Source organism: Rousettus aegyptiacus, unplaced genomic scaffold (assembly GCF_014176215.1).
Source record: "Rousettus aegyptiacus isolate mRouAeg1 unplaced genomic scaffold, mRouAeg1.p scaffold_m13_p_5, whole genome shotgun sequence".
Lineage (NCBI taxonomy): Eukaryota > Metazoa > Chordata > Mammalia > Chiroptera > Pteropodidae > Rousettus > Rousettus aegyptiacus.
The window spans coordinates 104,430,431-104,450,835 of NW_023416308.1; the positions used below are offsets into that span (position 1 = coordinate 104,430,431).

The 20,405-nt window shown below is 34.6% G+C and overlaps 1 protein-coding gene across 2 annotated transcripts in view; it reads right to left on the bottom strand.

Annotated features, from left to right (window-relative positions):
* Positions 1-20,405, bottom strand: part of LRRC4C (leucine rich repeat containing 4C) — a 983,333-nt gene that overhangs the window by 587,900 nt on the left and 375,028 nt on the right. For both annotated transcript variants that reach the window (XM_036221416.1, XM_036221415.1), the window contains exon 3: positions 2,320-2,405. The gene's annotated coding sequence lies outside the window, so the exon portion shown is untranslated. The remainder of the gene's footprint in view (positions 1-2,319; positions 2,406-20,405) is intronic.

Below are 20,405 nucleotides of genomic sequence, written 5' to 3' on the forward strand. Positions count from 1 at the left end.
CCTGAATAGACATTTCTCCAAAGGAGACATATGGTTGACTTCTATACATATGAAAAGAGGCTCAACATTACTAATCACCAGGAAAATGCAAATCAAAATCAAAAGGAGGTATCTTCTTATACCTGTCAGAATGTCTATTATCAAAAAGCCAATAAATAACAAATGTCTGAGAGGATGTAGAGAAAATGCAACCCTTGTGCAGTGTTGGTGGGATTGTAAATTGGGGTAGCCACTATGGAAAACAGTATGAAGATTACTCGAAAAAATAAAAAATAGAACTATTATATGATTTAGCAATTCCACTTCTGGGTATTTATCCAAAGAAATAAAAAAACACTAACATAATTTGAAAAGATATATGCACCTCTATGTTCACTGCAGCATTATTTACAATCACTATGATATGGAAGCAACCTAGATGTCTACTGATTGATGAATGGAAAAAGATAATGTGTAGATATATCTATTATATCTATGTACATATATACACATGATGTAATATTCCTCAATAATAAAAAAAGAATGAAATCTTGCATTTACAATTACATGGATGGTCCTAACGGATATTATGATAAGTGAAATAAGTCAGACAGAGGACAAATACCATATGATTTCATTTCCACGTGTAATCTAAAACAAATAAACAAAAGAAAACAAAAACAGGTTCATAGATATAGAGAACAAATTGACTATTGCCACAAGGGAGGTGAGTAGAGGGATGGGTGAAAAAGGTGAAGGAATATAAGAGGTAGGAATTTTCACCTATATGATAAGCCACAGGGATGTAGTGTGGCTACATCACAAAGAACATAGCTAAAAGAAAAAAGAAAGTCAATTATCTTGACATCTAGGGGCTGAAACTCGATGAATTGATGAGCCACATACACAGTTAACAGTAATTAACATAAATTATGATATAAGATATGAGAAGAATTTGAAATGTGGCCATGAATGAATGACAAAGAAGGGAACTATGTGGTCAGTTATATAGGTAATAGTAACCTAAGTAGAGCTTGAAGCAAAATGATAACACTCAGGTAAAGAGTGAGAAGGAAAAGAGTAGTTAAAATAAAATTTAATTATTGAGTCCCTATCATTTTAGATATTGTGCTAGGTACTAAAAATACACTGAACGACAAAATAAAAATAAAAATAGCCCCTTCTCTGTGGGATTTTCCATGAGTTGGCAAGGTACATTGACAGTTCTATAGAGAAGTTTGAATGGGTAAAAAAAGGCTAACCTGGAGGGGAAAATTGAGAATAGTGAGATAAAAAAGGCTAAATGTTTTTCTTTTTATTTTAATTGGTTAAATTTTTCCAGGATGAGGTAAACATAAGCATTTTAGGGTTTTGCCTGTGTGAAAGGAACCAGAAAAGTGGAGAAATGTAAATCAGGGATGAATAGCTGATTTAATAAATTTATAAGGAAATATAAAGTGTTAGGTTTAAAGTCTAATATTTTAAGAGACAAGAAATAGACTATAGATAGACACGCAGATATTTTAAGGTCTAAAGAAGACCAATTTAGTGACATTCACACCAAATTGACTTGTCTCTTCTAGAAAGCAGGAAGTTGTTTCATCTGAAACTGAGAAAGTCTGGGGGAAGATTTGATTCCAAGAAGGATAGAAATTTTGAAAAATCACGAAAGGGCTGGCACATTTTAAGTGGTCAAATTCCAATCAGGACCAGGCAGGGTCACAGAGCATGGAAATGTTGAATTTCTTGGATATGTCAGCAAGTAGGCATGATCTTTGCCTGTATGGAACGTTTGAGCTAGTGACAGATATATAAAACAATCAAATAATTACATAAATAAAGATTAGCTTGGCAATTGAGAAGGTAAGTATGGCAGGGGATAGAAAAAGTTGACAATGAATACAAAAGTTAGAGAGCACCCAGTACAATTGGCTGGCATAGGATTCAGGGAGGCAAATAAAACTAAATGTGGCATCTGGCAAGCAAAATGATAAAGAAAACCAAAGAGGGATAAATAATGGATTCAGTAGGACTCAGGGAGTGCAATAAGTGGGACTATTTGCCACTACAGACAGAAAGCAGGCTTTCAAAGGTTTGGTAAAAGCATAGCAGCTATGAGAGACAAATTGGTTCCAGACAAAATTGCAATGTGTGTGCTCAGAGAAGAAATGGAAACTTGGTAGAAGAGCACACACAAACCCCATCTCACCAGTAAGAGCTTACCCGTGCCAAGGATCCAGCAATTAACTGTATTAATTCAGTCTACTCCAAAGCATTTTAAGCCACATACAAATAATTTTCTTTCTCCTTTTTAAAAAATGATATTAATGTTTTACTCACGTAGATTCAGTGTATGTGATGTTCCAGCTTATTTGGCCCCACTCTTGCTTGGTGATCTTCTAGCCTCTCAATACAGAGAACCATTTCTAGGAAAGAGATGAAATTAAAACATGATATTACACATAAGGAAGTTAGAAAATAGCCCAAGCAAAATTATTTGAAATTAAAATCTACCTAATGGAGTAACCTAGAGGGAACAATTTATATTTCTATATATTTATCCAAGTGTATATTCATTTTACAAAATGTCATGCTTGAGGCTTTTCCAAGAATATAAAAGCCTTTTTAAAAAATGTTAGTAATCATAATATTTGGTTCTGGATGAATATCTCTACCAAATTTTTCTTTCTATTGGACTGTAGGGCAAGTTGTTTTTTTTTTTTTTTTATAAAAGAAAACAGTTGTATCTACTGTTATTTTACCCCATCTTTTTTTGCACACTCTATTTTCATCAAGTGAATATATTCCTCATCCCTGAACATGCTTTGCCTTTTAATACCTCTTTGCATTGGTCATGTCATCTTATCTGCCTTAAATAACACTGTTAATTTATCCATTCCCATTCTGCACCCAAAAAACTCAGTCATTCTTTAATACCCAGCTCAAATATGACCTTTTTTTTTTTGCCCTGAAGCTGTCTATCAAAATTAAACTCTACCTCATCTATATCCCCACAGATTGCTACCTGTCTTTCCTTATGAGACATAACCAGTGCTCCTAATTCCATCCCGCTGCTTTTGAGCTTTAAAGACAGGGAAATGTTTTATCCGTAAGAGTTTTTTTTTCTCTTAAATTACTATCTATCACAGGTACATAATGGACATTCAAATACAATATACATTTGCTCCTTGTTCTATCTCAGAGTGAATCAGCCATTTAGTAATGCTATAGTCAGAGCTTTTCACTATACCAATGTGATATTTCTTTTCAGTTAAAACACCTTTTTAATTTGGTGTCCAGAGCATCATTCTCTCCAGTTTTCCAGCCTAAATTGATTACATACCTCCTCTGAAGTTTTCTCATCTTCCCAGCCTTATCATAATACAATATACCATGGCTCACATCCCAAACACCTCCTATTTTCTAGTAGACTAACTTTCTTCAAGATCTAATCTAGGTTTATGGCTTTAAAAGTCATCAATACACCTGGGATTGTCAAATTTTTATTTAGCCCAGACCTCTGCAATATTTATAAGCAATTCTCTACTTTATAGACTCACTTAGAATGGGCCATTTAGAATTAGCATATTCAAAACTGAGCTCCCTGTCACCACCAATATTCTCCTATAATTTCTTCTACGAAAAGGGCAATTTCATCCCACCATTTTCAAATTCCGAAAAATTCGGAGTCATCTTGACTCTACACTTTCTCTCATACTCCATATCAAGTATTGGTGCTAACTTCAAAATACATACAAAATATATCTAAAACATGCCTACTTTTTCACTCCATCTCTACCTCTAAAATAGTGGTCTAAGCTACCAAAAGTTCTGTTAAATTTATTGCAATGTAGTCTTCCTTTACTCTTTCTCCTCTTTTGGTCCATTCTTCAAGTAGCCACCAAAATGATTCTATTAAAAGATAAATCAGATCATGCCTCTTCCGCACTCAAAAGCTTCTAGTTGCTCCATCTCATTCTAATAAAAGCCAAAATCACTAAAAGGTTTGGTAAAATCCAACATGACCTGGTCCCATGCTAGCTCTCAGACCTCTCTTCCTTGTTTACTCTGCTCATACTGCAATGGCCTCTTGGCTGGTACTCAAAAATCCCAGGCACATTTCACTCTCTAAGCTTTGCCTCTGCTGTTCCCTCTTCCTGAAGTTCCCTTCTGCTGATCCAGGTAAACCTCCTACATACCTCTGCTGCGTCTTTACTGAAATTCATTCATTTTCTCAGTAAAGCCCTCCTTAAAAGTGGACAACTTAGTATTTATCTGAAGAAACCCAAAAGAACTAATTCAAAAAGGTACATGCAACCATATGTTCATTGCAGCATTATTTACAATAACCAAGATATGGAAGTGATCTAAGTGTCTATCAATAGATAAATGGATAAAGAAATGGTGTGTGTGTGTGTGTGTGTGTGTGTAATGATGGAACATTAATTACACAGTTAAAAAAGGAAAAAATGAAATCTTGCCACCTATGAGAACATGGATGAACCTAGAGGGTATTGTACTAAGTGGAGAAAGTCAGAGAAAGATAAATACTATATGATTTCATTTGCATATGGAATCTAAAGAACATAATAAATGAACAAACAAAACAGAAATGAACTCAGAACAAACTAATGGTCTCCAGAGGAGAGTGGGGTCAGAGGGATGGATGAAAAAAATGAAGGGATTAAGAAGCACAAATTAGTAGTTTCAAAATAATCATAGGGATATAAAGTATAGCATAAGGAACATGGTCAATCATGTTATAACAATTATGTGTGGTGTCAGATGGGTACTAGGCTTATCAGGGTGATTGTTTCATAAGGATTATAAATATCTAATCACTATGTTGTATACACAAACTAATATATTATATGTTAAGTATATTTGAAAAATAAATTAAAAAAAATAAATGCAAATAAATTTTAAAAATAGGGTTTTTTCTACCATACCATGAGTAAAACCTAAAAATAGACTATTTATATTTGCCTGATTAGCAGAGCCAGGAAAATATTTCATATTCTAATAATAAAATTAATAATGACAACAATAATATCAACAATTCTGAACACTTAATGTACATATACTATACATCAGCTGCTATAATACGCGATTACTTAATCTTATTTTGTTTAATTCACAAATAACCCTGTGTGGGTGCAACTACAATTATCTCCTTTTAAAAATGGAAAAACAGGTACAGAGAGATTAAGTAACTTACACAAGGACACACAGCTAGTAAGTAGTGAAATTAAGATGCCAACCTAGGTGACTTTGTGGTACAAAAATTAATTTTAGTTAAAATTTATTTTCTTTTTGTCCCAATTTTATTGAGCTATAACTGACATGTAATACTAGGTAAGTTTAAGGTGTAAAACACAATAATTTGAGATATGTATATATAGCAAAATAATTACCACAATAAGTTTAGTTAACATCCATCATCTCACATTGTGATAGTTTGTGTGTGTGTGTGTGTGTGGTGAGAACTTTTAAGGTACAGTCTCTTAGCAACCTTCAAATATACAATTCAGTCATGTTGTCTGTTATGTCTTCGGAATATATCATTTGGAGATATCACAGCAGAGCACCCAAAATTCAATCACTCTTAACACTCGAGGAAGTTCAGAGGGTCTCTGGAAGCCTAATAATGAGTTAAAAAACAGAGTAACTGATACTATGGTAACATTCTTTAAGATCTATTTACTTATTGTAACTAATTACTTAAGAAGCATTTGATCTCAATAATTCACTCTGTGAACTGATTTATTGTAATGCTGGAGAGTAATGGCAGTATTTCACTCTGCGATTACCAAGAGCTAATAAAATAGTTATGACAAATATCAATCTAATTAGAAGTGCCAGTGCTTGAGTCACTTAAAAAGAATCAGTTGAGAATGTTCTATCAGTAGCGATCATGCATTGGCAGAAGGGGGCGAAGATGAATGAACGGGCCCATGTCCTCCTCCAGTTCTGACAATTCGTTTCCTTTTGATAAATAGCGATTCTGGCAGGAATAAAACTTAATTTCCTTCTGACCTTTCTTCTTTTGGATGAGAGTACTACAATGATTCTGAACTGTCATAGAAAAAAGTTCCAAGAGAAGGGTGAGAAACTCCTACAGATAATTCACTTTACATGACAGCAAACCAAGGAACAGTTTTAGCATATGCCTGTCCCACACCAGGAAGAAACTTGGTACAAGTCATCATCGGTATAATCATAATCACAGTAGTCGGTAGCATATGTTGAACACATACAATGTGCTCAATATTATCGTTAAGTGCATTACCCACTTCATTTTGATTCTGTGTTGTACAGACTGGCTTAGAGGTGCCATTGGTTAGCTTGAGTCAGGTAAGGCATCTTGGGTGATAAACACGATATTCTTAAAAATACAATAAACGAGGCAGACTAGAGAAACCTGAGGTACAAAGCAGTTAAGTGATGGTCTCAGATCATATAATTATTACCAGCATCTGAGAAACTTCTACCCGGCATGCTCTGCCATTCCTCTCACTAAGCTACTCTGTCTTCACAGCCCCCTCAGTTTTTGTGTCTTTAATTCTTAAATGAAGAGTTATTTAATTATATGAATTTCAACTTTTTCTCCAATTAGAATGTGCTACAATGTAATGATTCTATCTTGTAAATATGTTTTTAAACACAATCCAAAATTGGTAAAATTCCATAACTCTACTGAAGATGAGTCAGTGGATAGCTGCATAGTGTTGGCAAGTAGAGAAAATATCATCCAGATACTAAAATGATAATTACGTGATTACATAGTACTATGCACACCTGCATATGGTATAACATCAAGTGAAAAGAAAAAATTTCAAAATAACATTCTATAAGTATGCATATGCTATCTATGTGTCCCTGTACAAGGATAAGATGAAGGACATGGGACAATTTTCTCATGATTTGTTGGAGATAGTGTTAAGACTGAGTGATACATTTATATTGAATGATTAATATTTTTACAAAACTGTTTACGATACGAGTTTTGAAAGCGCATTTTGTTTTTAAAAATACATGGTGTAATGATACTTCTGAAATTGAAAGACATGCTATGGTTTTGGTGCTCGCATAAATATAGCCAAAATTTTTTTCCTCAGTGCTTGTTATAAATGACTTTTAAAAACCACTTTCAAATTGTTATATCTTTGCACAACCATAAATCCTAGCATACATGTCAGTTAGCAATTAATTCTTAAATACTCAAGTTTTTCCTCAAAAAATCATCTTACTGTATGTAAGGAATGAATAGCCAAAAAAATGAAAAATGTCTTTATTTATTCATCCCATTGTCTATTAATTAAACACACATTATTTAAGTGCTTTCTCTTTTAGGCACTATTTTAAAGGCTGAGAATTTAACATAAAATAGGAGGCTAGTGTTTAGCTAGCTTTGGACCTGTAACAGTCCAGCGTTTAAAGTTAACTTTATGAAAACAAAAAAGGCTCAAGGAAGGACCTCGAGTTCCTCTAGCCCTCAGTGAAAATGCAGTAAAGTGGAAACAGTTTTCAGAATCTTGTTCCTATGGCAACTTTCTGAGTAAATGTTTCTAGAAAAAAAAATACATTTTAGAAAATAATTTAGAAGTAGTGTTCCAGCTCTGCTCCTTTCATTCAATCACCTAGTCATCAGAACATCTCTTCCAGCAGAAGGAAAACGTTGTGAAGCCAGGAGCTTGTTCAGTTCACCACTGCATCCCCAGCACCAAGAAGAGCATCCGTGTTACAACCATGAAGATCCAAAATTCAGTTCGCTCCAAGTGCTAGATTGCACTATTATGAAGATGAGTCAGGTTTGGTTCTACCTTTCAGGAACATTCATTGTCATTTATAAAGCACTGACTGTGTAGGATATGTAATACATACTATTATTTCAATCCTATGTTATCATGGCTCTGTGACTTTTTACTTCACCTCACTGTGCTTCGGTTTTCGCATTTGTAAAACTGTAATAGTGATAGTACTTAACTATTAAGAGTTGTTGTGAGAAGTAAATTCTTGGTACAGAATATTTTAGAAATATTGTAGGTTTGGTTCCAGACCACTACAATAAAGTGAATGGCAATACAGTGAGGCTTGTGAATTTTTTTGGTTTTTCAGTGCACATAAAAGTTAGGTTTACATTATAGTGTAGTCTATTAAGTATGCAATAGCATTGCTTTTTTTTTTTTTTCAAACAAAAAACAGTGTACATACTTTCAATAAAAAATACTTTAGTGCCAAAAATGTTAATCAGTATCTAAGCTTCAGTAAGACATAATCTTTTTTGCTGGTGGATGGTCTCACCTTCAATTTGTAAAAGGCGAAATATCTGTGAACCACAACAAAGTGAAGCACACAATAAAATGAGGTATGCCTGTATAAATAAAGGACTTATGAAAATGCTTGGACTCACAGTAAGTATCATACAAGTCTATGATAATATATTATTATTTGAAGCTCATGATAACACCATGGAAAAGAATTTATCTCCACTTTACAGAGAAGCAAACAGATGCACGGCAGCTAAGCAATTTGATCAGAGGCCTCCAGTTCACACAGTACAGAGCCATTAAGTTTAAACATGCTTTTCCAACCCGCCACTCCTGTTCACATCCCTGCCTATGTTCTAAGATCAGACCCTAATCACTTCCCGCTTAGACTCTGTCAGTAACGAGCTTCCATGTCTCCCTTTTTCCAGCTTTATCCACCATCATTCACACTGTCTACTTTTCACACTTTTTAAAAGTACATACCGAATGACCCTATTTTCCTCTGGCATTAAAACCTGAGTGACTCTCAATTGCTTGTAAGATAAACAGCAGGGTTCTTAGAAGAGGAATATTAACAATATTTCATAGAATAATGTTCAAACTATATAGTGAAAACACCGGACAATGAGCTAAGATTAAATCATTCAAAAAAGCATGCCCATCTGGGTTCAAGTCACTGAGGATCTAGTTGGGCAATGCCTGTTCTTTTATTTCTTTGATCCTTAGCATCTAATTTGGGAAAAGAGGATAACAGCATTTAATGCAAAGTTTTGGTGCACATGATAGACACTCAGTACATGATGTTTATTAGTATCATTACTCATGATACAAGAATAACACAAACCATATTTAAGAGATCACACATCAAAAAAAAATACTAATAGAGATTCCCAAGTGTGAAAAATGGAGAGAAATAAAGAGTAAAATTAGCTAGAGTCAATCAATGATAGGATTTCAGAGTTAGGTTGCCAACTCAGTGTAATTTTTGTAAAGAGATATTTAATTATAAGTGGAATAGTTAATAATTTTTTAGCAACAATAAAAATAAATAAAACTTGAAAAAGAAAAAATACTAATAAATTCTATTATTATACAGATCAGAACAGATTTATAAAAAACTTACCAGGAATAAATGGAAATGTTCTATACCATATGTACTTGAAATATTAAGAAGAATTACTGCCTGATTTTCTAGCTCTCCAAGAATATGCTTTCCTACTAATGAGAACTCTCATATAGATTTTACACATGCTTATGTTAAATATAGGTTAACTGACAGAATATTTTGAAATGCTCAGAGTGATTAATCAAAGCTGCTTCATTTAGTGATGAGAGATATTCAGTGAGATTTCAAGTTTAGTTAAATTAAGTTCATAAGCATGAAAACTCATTTGAACTCAAGGAAATATTTTGGGCATATAGAAGCTAAATGGTAATACTCTGAAACAAAACCTGGTATTAGTGACCCTAAGCTAACTTCCAGGTATCTCCACTTTGATTGACAGTGTTAGCTGAGAAGTAAAGATGTAGTTTTGCTTGTTATGATAAACTCATGTTAGATAAGATCATACTTTTGGTACTCATTTATCCAACTGCTCACTATTTCCACCAAGTAATAAGTAGTGTGCTAAGCACTAAAAATAAAAGTAGCACAATGCTTTTTTTCTGATTTTATTGGCATCATAATCTAACTAGGAAGGAGAGATAAGTTAAATAATAAATTCAGTCTTGATTTGTGATGGTATGTGTACAGAATACATGGCTATATTAATTCAGGTCCATTGAGAAGTAGACACCAAGGCAACAGACATATAAGAAGTTTATTGGGCAAAATGCCTATGAAGGATAAAGGCGAACAATCAAGAAAAAGAAAGAAGAAGTCTGACACATGAGAAGAATGGAAGGTCACAAGGTCGGATGAAAAAGTCTGGATTTGCAGTACCGTCCAAGAAAGGTTGAGCTAGGTCAATAAGACATCCTTGAGCTGAAGTTCCCTATTAATGGAGTCCTGTGTTTCATAAGAATGAGCTTATACTAGAAGCAGTCAATGGCTGGGAGCAGCCCAATGGGAATATATCGTATCAGCAAAAGCCCTGGTGGATATCGAAAGCAGCAACTAGGGCTATCAATCAATTATGCTCCCAGGGCAAGCCTAGTGGCATACTTTGATGGCCACATCATGGAGATGGTCAGTTTTACTTACTTGTGGATCAAGATTTCAGACAGGATTTTGAGAGACAATAGGAAGTCATGGAGTGAGCAAGAAGAACAAACACATTCTAGGCATGAATCAATGCAGAGAGACATAGAACAGCACGGCAAGTGTAGGGAAGTTACAAGTAGTGCGATAGAGAATATAACCAAGGACTTTGACAGGTGATGCACCGACATGTGAGATTAGAAAGAGGGCAGGATTCAAATCAGGTAGAACCAGGCAAGTTCCATAGAAATGTTTGGCTTTACTCTGTAGGTAATAAGAAGTCACTTAGTGATTAATGCCGGGCAGAGACAATGTGGGACCTGCACTATAGACAGTCTGAGGGTCTAGAGCACATTCAGAGTGAGAATTCAAGGAGATAAATGAGAGAGAGACACTAATGGTGAAAAGAGTGTCACACAGACCTGGGTCCCAGTCCGAGATCCACTACATACCAACCACGTGCTTCTAAGCAAGTCATTTAAGTATGTGGAGCCTCTATTACTAATTTCCTATTTGGGACTTACAAACCTACTTTCTTCATAGTGACATGAGGATCACAGACCAACATGTTAAAGAGCTGAAGTGTTGATGTAGATATAAACCTCATTCATAGCCTGGCCTAAGTGTGTCTATAGTCCTGTGTCACATTAACTTCTGTAAACCTTGATTTCCTTACATGTAAAACAGCAACAAAAGCGCATCTCCCTCACGAAGTTGGTCCCTATGAGGTGATACATATGAAGCCTTAGCTCTCTCCTTGTAAGAAACACTCAATAGCTAAGTGCTGGGTGCCCTGCGTACTTGTAATGTTCTGTTCTCATAGCATCTCCACAGGCAGGTTATTTTCTCCCCCTGAGTCTAGAGGAGCAAATTCACACTTGAAGAGATTAAGTAACTGGCTCACTGTCACATAAATGACTGTACTGGGTTACAATTCTCAGTTGCCTGACTTCAAAACCCATATACTTAACCATTATTCTCCATTACCCTCTATTCTAGCACTAAGCAAAACCATCTACCTGCCAAAGAAAATGCACTTCTAAGAACTCGCTTGCTGGCTACGGTTGGGTTTCTTTGTTTCATTAAAAAGGCTTAAAATAGATTGGGAACCATTTAAACAAAGCTTCCTTATTTGTCCCCAGAGAGGTTTTATTCAGTTTTTTTCAAATGGGACATTACAGATATCACATAGATTTTGATATAAGTTGTGTTCCGCCATTTGAAAATGGTTTCAGTTAGCAGGGGGAGGAGAGTATATGAAGATGATAAAGGTAGTTGTTTTCAAAACTATCTCCCCATCTGGAAAGTTCTTTGGGATGTTCACATATATTAGGCTCCTCATTCTAATGAGGAGTATATTTCTTTCCTAACAAGAGTAGCCTTGATACAAATAATCAAAACCCATGAAAAATTAACCTAGGTCAGGGCTACAGAGATTAGGTCTAAGTCGTGATCCGTGTGGCTCACCCTCTTTCTCATTTCTACTTCCAGACATTTTTTACCTTAGGCAAAATCCTTAACTTGATAAAGCTTCAGTATTCTTAGCTGAAATAGCATAATTTTAAGGTTCCCTGAAGTACCAAACATAAACATCCAGGATTATGTCTTGCACTCATTGGCTCCTCCATAAATGTTAGTTCCCCTTAAATGAGTGGTATTCAATGATTTTCAAAAAATCAACAGGTTATTAGAATATAATTCTATGAATAAACAAAGAAGATAATCCTATTGCATTAGTATCTTGGGAAGAGTTTAAGCTTTCATCATTAATATCTGTATTAAAAAAGTAGAATCATTTAGCATTCACAGATGCCTCTGTAATAGCTTTGGACCATATAGTTTGAGGAGGAGATATTGTATTCTCATTTATCAATTGTGAGATTTTTATTTTCAAGTATAATATTGTTGACCTCTCCTGTGAGAGGGTTCACATTCAATACAGAAACTTATAAATCTGCAAGACTTGCAAAATACAAACACAATTTTTTCCCCAGCTTCATTGGAAAGGAGGCATAGAAATTGCCTGTGGCATTAAGAAACTCACCAGCTGAAATAACTTGAGGTTTGCTGACTCTATTAACAAAAGCCAACTCTGGACAATTTAGCTAGGACATCTGTCTCCTCAGATCTCTCTGCTAGGGGAGTGACATGGGCTCCTGAGGTGGCCACCTTTCCTATGCACTTCGGGTGGAGGCGGGGGTATGAGGGTGTATTTCCAAAGCAGTCCAGTTCTCAGGCCCTTGATTATTCTGCAAACATCTGGTTTGATCCAATCACTTGATAATTTTTTACTCCTGAAAGCTACCCCATTTGGGCTAGTTTTAGAGCATAAGTCAACACTACGTCTCCACGTTTGGTCATCTTGGCCCATGTATTAATATTTAACAAATCCTGACTTTTGACTAATGCTGACAAATAAAGAAGATGACAAATCTTAAAAATAGAAACTTCTGCATCTTTCGCATTCATCTCAGAGTACCTGTTCTCAATGTCACTATGCAAGTTGAATCATGCACGGATGCTCATTTCGTCTGTTGTAATGGGCACGCTCTCCTCAGTGGTGTTTACCCTGGCTACCTCTTTCCTCTACTGGCCACACCCTACCAAATCAGCCAGTGAAGTGTCTCTTTCTTTATTTGATGCCAATTCATTTAGAGGCAAGAGAACCTCTAAATAGACTGTATGTCAAAATAATGAACATTTGAGCACAATCTTACCCTTTAATGCACTGGATTTCCTCTGAACACAATTTTAAAACTCATGAAACAGGTACCAGTCACAGGAATGGAGAAACAGATAAATTCTTTTCTTTCAAGACAAATCTTAGCTGTGGAATGAGCAGTGGCATCTAGAATGTCAATGTCTTCAAGGAATGGAGGACCAATGGGTTTAGTAAACAGTACTCCCTCGAGTTCTTATATATTCCTGACAAGAGTTGTACTTAATGGACATTTTTTTTATCAAACAGCCAAACCCACATCATTTTACCTCAAAGTAAGCCTCAAGGAAGAGTTCGGACTTTTATCCTGAGCATTTTTTTTTATTATTATTGTTATTAGAACAAGCTCTTTATCAACTAATTATATAGGAAATAGAGGCAAATAGCATAAATATTTTTAGGTAAATTATGAAATTGGAGTTATAGAAACTACATCTTAATCATTTATAACTATTTCCATGTTAACTTTATTGGTTTCTAATTAATTTTGTTCATAAAAATATTTAATTCTTTATTGTAAAAGGATGCACAAATTGACAACATAATCTTTATAATAAAAATTGAGAAAGAAACAAGAACTACTTAGTACATTAAAATAAATTCTAGTTTCTTTTGTTCTGGGATATAGTGATATTTCTTAGAGATGATTTGATCCTTCTGAACCTGGCTTTTAATTTCTGCTTGTCGGTAACAGAGCAGTGTGTAGATTAGGGCTAATTTTGTCCCTGTGGAAGCAATAAATTATGAGACTTTTGACTCTGGCTGTGGGGAACAGGAGCCACTCTTCACCAGGAGAGTGTGCCATGTACCATTCTGTCTATTCTTTAGAGTGACTTCCACTGTGGTTTCTTTACAAACATACACTGATGAGCTAAAAGTTGAGAAGGCATCTCTTCAGATCTCTATACTGACTTTTCTCTCATTTCCTCTCTCTGTGCCTTATCTCTCTCTTCAGCTCTCCCCTGTCTGGTACTCTGTCCTTTAGAACTCTATCCTAAGAGACTCCATGTCCATGCACTTCCATCTCTTCGCATTATTTCCCCCTTTTCACAACAGACTCTGACAATCACAGTGGGCAGGAAGCTGGAGGAACCATAGATTTCACATTTGGTTCTCTCAATGATCTCTCATTGTCTCACAATAGTCATTGCCTTTTGCTGCTTAATATCCAACATCTTTGACACTGTTACTCCATATATTTTGTAAATTTTAAAAAGTTTTTCAGGCATGAGGTTAGAGCTGATCCTCTTTACTTGATTTTGGTAAAAATCATAAGTTACCTTTCTCCCACCTTGTAAAGCAACTTGATGGGCATTCTTCTTGTGATCTTTATATTCTTCCATGACTATGAGGTAAAGCTTGGATTTTCTCTCATGACTTCTCAGTATAAGTCATGTGTTCTATTTGATCTGACCTAGTCACTATTTTTTAATATGCCTCATATTTAAATATACTTCAATCCCATGCCTTTGAACAAACTAGATATTTTACTTAGGCTTATATTCACTGAAAAAAAAAATCATCTAAGAATGCCAAGATTCTGGGTCTAGTATTAAATGTACCACTAAATATATATACCAGAGGAAAATTTTCACTACTCTGAAAATTTTTTTTTTCATTGCTAAAATGAAGGTTGAACTAGATCATTAATTTTCTAGTAATATAAATAAATGAAATAAAAGCTTCTGGGTATAACTGTGGTGAGACATCCTAGGTTCCACCCAAGACAGGACACCACACTGGAATGACACCATTCTTCCAAAGAGCATGAAAGCATGAAATAAGCTAAACTCTATACTCTCCCCAGCTTTAAACCTCCATGACCAAATGATTATTCTATTTCACATATTCCTTCCTTCTTTCCTCTTTCCTACAAACCACATTTATTGAGAACCTACCATATTCTAGGCAGTGGCAGCAGAAAGGAGAAAAGACAGACATTCCTTCAAGTTAAAAAAACTTTTTCTGTTAAAAGTGTTTTTTCCCAATCAGATTCCTTTTTTATTATTATTATTTCTTTGATAGTCATAATAAAATGTAAGTTTCTCCTAATCTCAAATGCATGTACATTTTCCTTTGAATTATAATTGTGGTTTTCACTGGTCTTATGTCATCTGTTAGATTTTTATATCATCAATTTCAAAAAAAATGTCCCATTGGTCTTTGTGTATGCACAGAATCCTACATAACAGGTATAATATAAATTATTTGTTCATAATTGCTATAGTAATATTATAAAATACATAACTGAACAATACTAAAAAACTATACAAAACTAAACAATATAAAAGTATATAAATAAAGAGTGCTTTATCTTGTTCCTCATTGCCCTCAAATGTATGTAAATTTAATTCTCAAAAGTGACTAGTATTAACATTTTGAAATATATCCTAGAATTTTTCTGTAGATACACATATACATGGAGTCATTTTATTTATTTTTATTTTTGAAAAAAAATCAGGTTCTGGTAAACATATTGTTTTTTGACTTGCTTTTTTACTAAATATATCTTGAATATCTTTTCATGTCAGAACATAGAGAACTACTGCATTCTTTATAAAGGCTGTGTGATATTTTGGATGAATAAATATATGAATCAGGGCAGGATAAGCTCAGATAAGCTCCCAGTATCCAATATCCTTCCACTGGGAAGAAATATTAGCTGCATCATAGAGAATGTAATGGAAATAATTCAGCACCGTTCTTCATAGAAATAATGCCATTGTAATATATAAGACAATCTGATGAGCAGAGATGGGGAAGTTAACTGTGCATTGATTTTTTAGAAATCTTGACAGTGAATTGTTTTATGTTATTTATTCTAAACTCTCAAATAAAAAGCTACAAAGAGAGGGAAAACTTATGTTTCCAAACTCTATATGATATAGAAATAGATATTACCCAGAGACATATTGCCTAGAATGAGACAGGGAGTAGAAAACTAAGAGAGAGGGGAAAAAAGATTTTTCCTGATGAAAAAGAAAGTGCAGATTTAAGAAATGAAACAGGCTTGGCAGAAAGTAGGTCACCAGCATGTGTTTACACAGATTTTATTACATACATAAATTGTACATATCTTTGTTTTGTTGCATAGAGTTGTATAAAAATTAATATGTTGGCATTTAAAAATTTTTAACTTGGATCTTACATCTCTGGAGAATTTGGACAATATCCATAATTGTGTGCAACAAACCCTATTTTAAGGGAATTCCTTACAAATAATCAATTATTAAATATGATAATCCTGAAAGAAGGTGCTAAATTAAAGTGCATTTTTTAAAGGTATAATTAAGAAGAGGATCAGATGTGATGTTACCCTGGTATAAGAAGATTAGCAGTAATAGTAATAATAAAACTGAGTAAGGCAGAATGTCTGGGGTTTTAGTTTCTGTAGACAAACTGCCTGTTTGAATTCTGGCTTCGTTACTTCCTGGCTGTACGACCCTGAGAAAGATATTTAATTTCCACACCCCTCAATTTCCTAAACATGAAATGGAGATAAAAGTAACAAGTTCAAGATTTACTCTAAAGGTTAAATGAGCTCATACAGTTAAAACATTAGTTTATTTATTTATTTTTTATCACAAATTGCTTAGGAAAGTTAGCTATTATTAATTTAATTCATATGTGGGATTCATATACTGTTCAATATGTGCTATTCTCATCATATTTTCAATACTTGTAAGGTAGACATTATTATTCTGCTTTTTTAAAATGATAGAATTAGCAATCCAAGTGTCAAAATAATGTTCAGACAGAACCGTGATAGTCATAGAAGAGGAATTGGATTCAAGCCTTTGTGCCTCCCATGACCAGTCTGTTTAGACTACAAGATTTTCTCCACAGAGAAAACATTTTCAGATTTTAGTTTAGAAACCTAGGAAGTATGTAGACTGGCTAGGGAGATTGGTTTTGCAACTTAGTTTTCCTTTCCCTTTTTTATTCCATGTTAATATTTACTATGAAATAGATGCTGACTTTCAGGTTCTCATATTTTTGCTCTTTTGATCAAGCATGCTCTTTTCTGAATTTTCTTATCTTTTTATCTTGTTGTCTTCTCTTTTTCTAGAATTAAGATGTTGCTACAATTGAAGAGTACCCCTTCAGGAATGCAAATGTAAATTTTATGAATAATTTATTGAGACTGCCTTAACATGAAGCCAACTAGGTGCATATATTATTAGGGTGAAGTAGAACATGTAGACAGAGGTCTGAGAAGCTTCAAGAGGGCCGGTAATCCTAAAAGCCAGTGCATGCACACAGAAGTAGGTCACGACCAATTGTTAGATTTCTTCTTGTATGTGTAAGTCAATGGTTTATTTAAGGGATCCTGTCAAAACTCCTTCAACCCTGACATACATCTCTTCTTTTCTATCCCCAACCACACACACACACACACACACTCACACACACACACTCACACACACACTCTCTCTCTTACACACATATGTACACCCACACATGCACACAGGTACAATTTTCCCTTGCTCATGTGTGTGGCTCTCAGTTGCTTTTGCTCATATACAAGCAAATTGATCTCCTTTAAGGCAGAGTAAGTAGTGCTCTGCATACAACAGTACTAAAATGTATATGAAGGTACTAAATAAGAAGGTCTTCATGAAATAAAACTTGTCTAAGATATTTCTTTTTCATAGTGTAATGATTTTTGTTTTACATTTGAGACAGTATCCTACTTCCATAACACCCATCATTAATACACCTTTCCAGAGACAGATCCTACTTAGGAAATATAAACTCTTATAGAAATAAAGGAAGTATGGAGGAACAAATTATTTGTTCTGCATATTCCAAAGGCCAATCACTGTGTAGCAAGGGTTTTTCAATCTATTACTAAGGTTTTCCTTTTTCCTGACTCTCACGCAATGGAGAGTGACAAAGTTCTGTACCACCTTCCCCTCAGGTCCAAATTAAACCCCAACTCTTTGAGAAAGTCCTCCTTGATCTTTCTATCTCATAGCAATGCTCACATTCTCTGAATCTCCAAAAAATATTCCATCTACCTTTATCTTATCACCTTAATAAAAATGCAAAACTGTGTATAATTTCATGGGTGTATTTCCCCCATTATGTTTTACACTTTGAAAGATGTCACTACAACTCATATATCTCTTCACACTTTCAACATCCTGCCCACCCTACTGGATATGGTGAATACTTAACTGATGTCAAGTAGATAAAAATAAATCAATGGCTAAACCTGTAAGGACTTTAACTTCCTGACCAGCTTAGGAAATGTGGCATAAAGAACAAGTGTGAAGGAATAAGTATGGAAGAAAACAAGGAGCCTTCTAAAAGGTCCAGTTAAAGTCTAAACTTTTTGAGCATTTTTAGTCCTTTCAATGATATTTTTTTCTTGTTCTGCAGTAGCAGTCAACACTAACCAGAGGATAACATATAGTTTTAAAAATTTAAAACTTTTTCAGATTTTCTATTTTATTTTATCATGTCACAAGAGAGAGCTGCATGCTAATTTAAACAACCATACTGATATGTAAATTTAGGTGGTTTGCATGTTTTGTTTGCACAAGACACAACTCAGGGGTTGCTTCATAAATCTTGAAATATAACAACTATACCAGACAACATGTGATGTAGGAAACGTCTTATGATCGGTTTTCTTTCATAATTTTGGAAATTAGTAAAAAGAAAGACTTGGAAAGTTGCAATTATCTTAGCATCTATATCACTTTGAAACTCTCTATAAATCAGACTTGAGGCATTTGCATAATTCTAATCACAGGGTCAAAATGTGAGGCTATTTATCTCCCTAAGTATCTGGAGGGCATTCTTACTTCAGAAGCACTAGGACCTTGGATTCTTGGCATTGTAAAGATGTTAATACCATGACATCACTTTGTGAAAAGCCCACTTTCTGAGGCTATTTCAAGTATAGTAAATCCTACCTGTAATAAAATATCCTAAATAATTCAATCATGTAAAATATAGAGTTTTGCCCACCACGTTGTTGGTACAATATGTAGTAATCTTAGAGAGCTAACAGATGAGTACTCTGGGTTTACCCACCAGGATTCAAAAACTATCTCTGGCTTGGTACTACCATTTGTAATTTCTTCTCCAGCCTAAAGATCACTGGAGATGATTTTAGGTCTTGACTATCTGAGGCTTCACAGACAAGAGCAGAAATTCCGGAAATCCTGTTTTGTTTGTAACCATTTCCTCAGCTTGATCCTCAGCGATTGGGCTCAGAGAATCTTGGGAACAACACGGGGATCACATTGCCTGCCTTTCATGTCCCCCTGCATCCCAGATGGCGAGACTTATAGCCCACTCCTCTTTCAGAGCAAGGACTGTGTGGATAACACAAAATGACTGAAAATCAAGTTATATCAAAAGTTATATTGTCATGACATTTTAATTTATATTACATCCATATTTTAAAAAAAGTAATGTGAGGTCATGTTTTTGAAGACCATTTTTATTGATATAGAAACTGGATCATGAGAGATTAAATTTTTAAAAAGAGAGAACAAAGTCGTATATATATAATATGGGGCATGTGGATGTGTGTGGAAAGATATAACAAGACAATAAAAAAGATTTCTTTAAAAATTAAATGCTGCTTTTTCTAGAAGGAAATAAAAGACATTGTGAGAGATGAGTTTCATTTTCTGCTTTAATTTTCTTTTTTCAAAATCTTCTATAGTGACTGTTGTTTTATTCATCACAGGAGGGGCAGAAAAATGTACTTTTTAAAAGATGTAAAATGGGAAAAAATAGCTCATCTCTCAATTATGATCTTGTTGACCATATGCATGATTTAAACCAGTGCGGAGGGGCAGGAATCTGGCTGGGCCAAGACTTCGTTCTGAGATATAAGGAGGCTGCTTCAACTCATGGAAATTTCTTTCTGTTTCCAGAAAGTTAAATAAGACACTCGAAAAATGACAACTGTAATTCAACAAAGATTTACTTTTGCCAAATCCTGACACATATGCATAGGTAGAGGAAAGAATGTGGAAACCCAAGAAGCTCTTCATTTCATTGTGACTCTCCTTGCAAAATCTTGATTAACACTTCTGCTTCACTTTAGAAAAACCCATATGTTCCCCACACCTGGGAGAACAATTGTTTTGTTCAGTGAATCCAGTTTCAGATGAACACGGTGCAATTCTAATTCACATGCTCGGATGCTGTCTTCACCAAATTAGAATTTGACGTTATATTGACACAACCCTAAAGCCAACTAGCTCTTTTG